The sequence below is a fragment of the Podarcis melisellensis genome, assembly GCF_964234715.1.
Source record: "Podarcis melisellensis genome assembly, chromosome: Z".
NCBI lineage: Eukaryota > Metazoa > Chordata > Lepidosauria > Squamata > Lacertidae > Podarcis > Podarcis melisellensis.
Genome location: NC_138547.1, coordinates 452,574 through 460,328, shown reverse-complemented (window position 1 = coordinate 460,328; position 7,755 = coordinate 452,574). Strand labels below are relative to the sequence as shown.

Here is a 7,755-nt window from a genome sequence, read left to right as displayed (position 1 = left end):
GGTCAGGTATATTATTATTATTATTATTATTAGTAGTAGTAGTAGTAGTATATAGTTTCGGGGTCAGGTATATTATTATTATTATTATTATTATTATTATTATTATTATTAGTATTAGTATATAGTTTCGGGGTCAGGTATATTATTATTATTATTATTATTATTAGTAGTAGTAGTATATAGTTTCGGGGTCAGGTATATTATTATTATTATTATTATTAGTAGTAGTAGTAGTAGTATTAGTATATAGTTTCGGGGTCAGGTATATCATCATCATCATCAGTATTATTATTATTAGTAGTAGTAATAGTAGTATATAGTTTCGGGGTCAGGTATATTATTATTATTATTATTATTATTATTATTAGTAGTAGTAGTATTAGTATATAGTTTCGGGGTCAGGTATATTATTATTATTATTATTATTATTATTAGTAGTAGTAGTAGTATATAGTTTCGGGGTCAGGTATATTATTATTATTATTATTAGTAGTAGTAGTAGATAGTTTCAGGGTCAGGTATATTATTATTATTATTATTATTATTATTATTATTATTATTATTAATAGTAGTAGTAGTAGTATATAGTTTCGGGGTCAGGTATATCATCATCATCATCAGTATTATTATTATTATTATTATTATTATTATTATTATTATTATTAATAGTAGTAGTAGTAGTATATAGTTTCGGGGTCAGGTATATCATCATCATCATCAGTATTATTATTATTATTATTAGTAGTAGTAGTAGTAGTATATAGTTTCGGGGTCAGGTATATTATTATTATTATTATTATTAGTAGTAGTAGTAGTAGTATATAGTTTCGGGGTCAGGTATATTATTATTATTATTATTATTATTATTATTATTAATAGTAGTAGTAGTAGTATATAGTTTCGGGGTCAGGTATATCATCATCATCATCAGTATTATTATTATTATTATTAGTAGTAGTAGTATATAGTTTCGGGGTCAGGTATATCATCATCATCATCAGTATTATTATTATTAGTAGTAGTAGTAGTAGTATATAGTTTCGGGGTCAGGTATATTATTATTATTATTATTATTAGTATATAGTTTCGGGGTCAGGTATATTATTATTATTATTATTATTATTATTATTATTATTATTATTAGTAGTAGTAGTAGTAGTATATAGTTTCGGGGTCAGGTATATTATTATTATTATTATTATTATTATTATTATTAGTAGTAGTAGTAGTAGATAGTTTCAGGGTCAGGTATATCATCATCATCAGTAGTATTAGTAGTAGTAGTAGTATTAGTATTATTAGTATATAGTTTTGGGGTCATGTATATTATTATTATTATTAGTAGTAGTAGTATTATTAGTATTATTAGTATTATTAGTATTATTAGTATATAGTTTCAGGGTCAGGTATATTATTATTATTATTATTATTATTATTATTATTATTATTATTATTATTATTATTGCAAGTGGGTCAGGCTGGAGGACTTGGAGGGTTCCCTTCCCTCTCTATGATCCCCTCATAACCGCCTGGAGGAACTAGAGAGGCCCCTTCCCTCTCTATGGTCGCTTCATAACCGCCTGGAGGACCTAGAGAGGCCCCTTCCCTCTCTATGGTACCTTGTAGGGGGTCAGGCTGGATGACCTGGAGGGGTCCCTTCTGGCACGAGCCTTCTAGGATTCTGTGTCTTTCCCCTCTACGATCCCTTGATAACTGCATGGAGGACTTATAGTAGTCCCTTCCCTCTATGATCCCTTGCAAGGGGGTCAGGCTGGATGACCTGGAAGGGTCCCTTCCCTCTCTATGATCCCCTAACAAAAGCCTGGAGGACATAGAGAGGCCCCTTCCCCCTCTATGATCCCCTAATATTCCCTTGGAAGGGGGTCAGGCTGGAGGACTGGGAGGGGTCCCATCTAGCCTGAGCCTTCTAGGATTCTGGGCATTCAGTCTCTATGGTCACCTAATAACCGCCTGGAGGACCTAGAGAGGCCCCTTCCCTCTCTATGGTCTCTTGCAAGGGGGGTCAGGCTGGATGACCTGGAAGGTTCTCCTCTGGCTCGAGCCTTCTAGGATTCTGGGCATTCCCTCTCTATGATCCCCTCATAACTGTGCCTTCCCTCTCTATGGTCTAACCGCTGCCAAGGGGGTCAGGCTGGATGACCGGGAGGGATCCCTTCCCTCTCTATGATACTCTAACAATGGCCTGGAGGACCTAGAGAGGCCCCTTCTAGGATTCTGGACCTTCCCTCTCTATGGTCCCCTAGTAACCGCCTTCGAGGACCTAGAGAGGCCCCTTCCCTCTCTATGGTCCCCTCATAACTGCCTGGATGTCCTAGAGGGGTCCCTTCCAGCTCTATGTTCTCTGGCCAAAGGGGTCAGATTGGATGACCTGGAGGGGTCCCTTCCCTCTCTATAATCCCCTCATAACTGCCTGGATGACCTAGAGTGGCTCTTTCTGGCACTACCCTGCTAGGACTCTGTGTCTTTCCTCTCTATGATCCCCTAATAACCACCTGGAGGACCTTGAGAGGCCCCTTCCCTCTCTATGGTCTCTTGCAAGGGGGTCAGGCTGGATGACCTGGACGTTCCCTTCTGGCTCGAGCCTTCTAGGATTTGAAGCCATCCCTCTCTATGCTCTCTTGCAAGGGGGTCAGGCTGGATGACCTAGTGGGGTCCCTTCCCTCTCTATGATACCCTAATATTTCTATGCAAGGGGGTGGTACTGGAGGACCTAGAGAGACCCCCTTCACACTCTATGGTCCCCTCCTAACCCCTTGCAAGAGGGTCAGGCTGGATGACCTGGAGGTTCCCTCCTGGCTCGAGCTTTCTAGGATCTGAAGCCTTCCCTCTCTATGCTCTCTTGAAAGGGGGTCAGTCTGGATGACCTGGAGGGGTCCCTTCCCTCTCTATGATCCCCCTAATAACCACCTCGATGTCCTAGAAAGGTACCTTTCCTCTCTATGGTCCCCTAATAACCGACTGGAGGACCTAGAGTGGTCCCTTCCCTCTCTATGGTCCCCTGCAAGGGGGTCAGGCTGGATGACCCTTGGGACTTCCCTTCTGGCTCGACCCTTCTAGGATTCTGCACCTCCCATCTCTACGATCCTCTCACAGCCCTTTGCCAGGGGGTCAGGCTGGATGACCCGGGGGGGATCCCTTCCCTCTCTATGGTCCTCTCATAATGCCTAGCAAGGAGGGTCAGGTTCGACCCTTCTAGGATCCTGTTCCTCCCGTGTCCATAGTCCTCTAAAATTCCTTGCAAGGGGGTCAGGCTAGATGACCTGGAGGGGTCCCTTCCCTCTCTATGGTCCATTCTAACAGCCTGGAGGACCTAGAGAGGCCCCTTCTCTCTCTATGTCCTCTTGCAAGGGGGTCAGGCTGGATGACCCGGGGGCTTCCCTTCTGGCTCGACCCTTCCCTCTCTATGGTCTCTTGCCAGGGGGTCAGGCTGGATGACCTGGAGGAATGCCTTCCCTCTCTATGATCCCCTCATACCCACCTGTATGTCCTAGAGATGTCCCTTCCCTCTCTATGGTCCCCTCACAAGCCCTGCAAGGGGGTCAGGCTGGATGATCTGGAGGCTTCCCTTCTGGCTCGAGCCTTCTAGGATTCTGGGCCTTCCGTCTCTATGATCGCCCAATAACCCCTTGCGGGGGGGGGGTCAGGCTGGATGACCTGGAGGTATCCCTTCCCTCTCTATGATCCCCCTAATAACCATCTTGATGTCCTAGAAAGGTCCCTTCCCTCGCCATGATCCCCTAATAACCGACTGGAGGACCTAGAGAGGTCCCTTCCCTCTCTATGGTCCCCTGCAAGGGGGTCAGGCTGGATGACCCGGAGGGTTCCCTTCTGGCTCGAGCCTTCTAGGATTCTGGGCCTTCCGTCTCTATGGTCGCCTCATAACCCCTTGCAAGGCGGTCAGGATGGATGACCTGGAGGAGTCCCTTCCCTCTCTATGGTCCCTTGCAAGGGGGTCAGGCTGGATGACCTGGAGGAGTCCCTTCCCTCTCTATGATGCCCTCATAACCGCCTGGATGTCCTAGAAAGGCCCCTTCCCTCTCAATGACCCCCTCATACCCACCTGTATGTCCTAGAGATGTCCCTTCTTTCTCTATGGTCCCCTCACAACCCCTGCTAGGGGGTCAGGCTGGAGGACCTGGACGGTTCCCTTCTGGCTCGAGCCTTCTAGGATTCTGGGCCTTCCGTCTCTATGGTCGCCTCATAACCCCTTGCCAGGGGGTCAGACTGGATGACCTGGAGGGCTCCCTTCCCTCTCTCTATGATGTCGTAATAACCACCTGGATGTCCTAGAGAGGCCCCCTTTGCCACTCTATGGTCCTTTGCAAGTGGGTCTGGCTGGATGACCTGGAGGGATCCCTTCCCTCTCTATGATCCCTTGCAAGGGGGTCAGGCTGGATGACCTGGGGGGGTTCCCTTCTGGCTCGAGCGTTCTAGGATTCTGGGCTTTCCGTCTCTATGATCCCCTAATAACCGCTTGCCAGGGGGTCAGACTGGATGACCTGGAGGGCTCCCTTCCCTCTCTCTATGATGTCCTAATAACCACCTGGATGTCCTAGAGAGGCCCCCTTTACCACTCTATGGTCCTTTGCAAGTGGGTCTGGCTGGATGACCTGGAGGGTTCCCTTCTGGCTCGAGCCTTCTCGGATTCCGGGCCTTCTGTCTCTATGGTCGCCTCATAACCCCTTGCCAGGGGGTCAGGCTGGATGACCTGGAGGGATCCCTTCCCTCTCTATGATCCCCTCATACCCACCTGTATGTCCTAGAGATGTCCCTTCTCTCTCTATGGTCCCCTCACAACCCCTGCTAAGGGGTCAGGCTGGATGACCTGGAGGGATCCCTTCCCTCTCTATGGTCCCTTGCAAGGGGGTCAGGCTGGATGACCTGGGGGGTTCCCTTCTGGCTCGACCTTTCCCTCTCTATGGTCCCTTGCAAGGGGGTCAGGCTGGATGACCTGGGGGGTTCCCTTCTGGCTCGAGCGTTCTAGGATTCTGGGCTTTCCATCTCTATGATCCCCTCATAACCGCTTGCCAGGGGGTCAGACTGGATGACCTGGAGGGCTCCCTTCCCTCTCTATGATCCCTTGCACGGGGGTCAGGCTGGAAGACCTGGAGGGTTCCCTTCTGGCTCATAACCGCCTGGATGTCCTAGAAAGGCCCCTTTCCTCTCTATGATCCCCTCATACCCACCTGTATGTCCTAGAGATGTCCCTTCTCTCTCTATGGTCCCCTCACAACCCCTGCTAAGGGGTCAGGCTGGATGACCTGGAGGGATCCCTTCTGGCTCGATCCTTCCCTCTCTATGATCCCTTGCACGGGGGTCAGGCTGGATGACCTGGAGGGTTCCCTTCTGGCTCGAGCCTTCTAGGATTCTGGCCCCTCTGTCTCTATGGTCACCTATTCATCCCTTGCAAGGGGGTCAGGCTGGATGACCCGGAGGGATCCCTCTGCATTCTCCCATAACAACCGCCTGGATGTCCTAGAGAGGCCCCTTCCCTCTCTATGCTCCCCTCATAACCACTTGCAAGGGGGTCAGGCTGGATGACCTGGAGGGTTTCCTTCTGGCTCGAGCCTTCTAGGATTCTGGCCCCTTTATGGTCCCCTATTCATCCCTTGCAAGGGGGTCAGGCTGGATGACCCGGAGGGATCCCTCTGCATTCTCCGCCTGGATGTCCTAGAGAGGCCCCTTCCCTCTCTATGCTCCCCTCATAACCACTTGCAAGGGGGTCAGGCTGGATGACCTGGAGGGCTCCCTTCTGGCTCGAGCCTTCTAGGATTCTGGCCCTCTGTCTCTATGGTCCCCTATTCATCCCTTGCAAGGGGGTCAGGCTGGATGACCCGGAGGGATCCCTCTGCATTCTCCGCCTGGATGTCCTAGAGAGGCCGCCTGGATGTCCTAGAGAGGCCCCTTCCCTCTCTAGGCTCCCCTCATACCCCCTCGCCAGACCCTCGGGCCTTCCCTTCTAGGCTTCTTTCCCCTCACATCTCTATGCTCCCCTCCCCACCCTTGGCCAGGGGGTCAGGCTGGATGACCCGGAGACCTCCCTTCCCTCTCCATTATCCCATAATGAGTGCCTGGAGGACCTAGAGAGGCCCCTTCCCACTCTATGATCCTTCTGGGCCCGACCCTTCAAGGCTTCCGGCCCTCCCGTCTCTATGCTCCCGCCTGGATGGCATAGAGAGGCCCCTTCCCTCTCTATGGCCCCTCATTACCCCTTCTGGGCCCGACCCTTCTAGGCTTCCGGCCCTCCCGTCTCTATGGTCCTCCCATCTTCCCTTGGCCAGGGGGTCAGGCTGGATGACCCCGAGGGCTCCCTTCCCTCTCTATGATCCCCTCAGAACCGCCTGGATGTCCTAGAGTGACGCCTTCCCTCTCTATGGTCCCCTCACAACCGCCTGGAGGACCTCGAGCCGCTCTTTCTGGGCCCGACCCTTCTAGGACTCCGGCCCTCCCGTCTCTATGCTCCCCTCCCCACCCTCGGCCAGGGGGTCAGGCTGGATGACCCCGAGGGCTCCCTTCCCTCCCTGGAGTCCCCATTTCACCCCCCAAGTCTCCCCCACTCACCGCGCAGCGCCTCCGCCTCGCCTCCCGCCCTCTCCCGCCGGCCCGGAAGTGCTTCCTCAGGCCCCGCCCCTTCCCTTCCTCCCGTCAGGCCTCGCGCTCCACAGAAGGCGCGAAGGCCGGTCCTTGTCCCAAGCCACGCCTTCCTTCTCCTTATAAGGCGCGGCCGGGGAGGCCACGCCCTCTTTTCTGACGTCACGCCGCTCGGCTTTCTCCCTCTCGCTCCTTATAAGGAGCGAAGGGCGGTTCCTCCTTCCCAAGCCACGCCCTCCCTGCCCTTATAAGGCGCCCGGGGCGGCGCCTGTCTTGCTTTTTCCCGAAGCCACGCCCCTTCTTATCAGGCACCCTTCCCCTCTGGCCACGCCCTCGCTATGACGTCACGCCGCCCTCATAAGTGGGCGGATCCTTCCTCCCAAGCCACGCCTTCCCCTAAGCCACGCCCCTTTTTTCCTTTTAAGGCAGCAGGGGCGGTGCCTACATGGCTCTCTGGCCACGCCCCCTTTTTGACGTCACGCCGCTCGCCTCCCCCCCCCCAATTCTCCTTATAAAGAGCGAAGGGCGGTTCGCCCGTCTTCCTCTCTGGCCACGCCCTCCCTCTGACGTCACGTCGCCTTTTCCTTATAAGGCGAGAAGGGGCGTTTCCTTCCTCCCAAGCCACGCCTTCTTGCTCCTTATAAGGCGCCAGGGGCGGCGCCTGTCTTGCTTTCCCCCCTAAGCCACGCCCCTTTCCTTTTAAGGCAGCAGGGGCGGTGCCTACATGGCTCTCTCTGGCCACGCCCCCTTTTTTGACGTCACGCAGCCCAGCTTCTCCCTGACACGCCCTCTCCTTATAAGGCGCAAAAGCCTTTGCCAGTCCTTCCTTCCAAGCCACGCCCTCCATCTCCTTATAAGGCGCAAGGGGCGGTACCTTACCCCTAAGCCACGCCCTCCCTCTCCTTATAAGGCGCGAGGGCGGTTCCTTCTTCCCAAGCCACCCCCTTATAATTCACGAGGGGCGGGGCCTGCCTGCCTCCCCCCTAAGCCACGCCCTCCCCGACCTTATAAGGCGCGAGGGGCGGGGCCTGCCTGCTTTTAAGCCACGCCCTCCCGGACCTTATAAGGCGCGAGGGGCGGGGCCTGCCTGCTATTCCCCCTAAGCCACGCCCTCCCTGCCCTTATAAGGCGCGAAAGGCGATT

At 52.1% G+C, this 7,755-nt stretch overlaps 1 long non-coding RNA gene across 1 annotated transcript; it reads left to right on the top strand.

The window, feature by feature from the left end:
• The first annotated feature begins 1,953 nt into the window (after positions 1 to 1,953).
• Positions 1,954 to 6,407, top strand: LOC309361872. Its single transcript, XR_014164680.1, has 3 exons — positions 1,954 to 2,006; positions 2,520 to 2,584; positions 6,327 to 6,407. It is a non-coding gene; the product is annotated as an uncharacterized lncRNA (long non-coding RNA).
• The last annotated feature ends 1,348 nt before the right edge of the window (positions 6,408 to 7,755 follow it).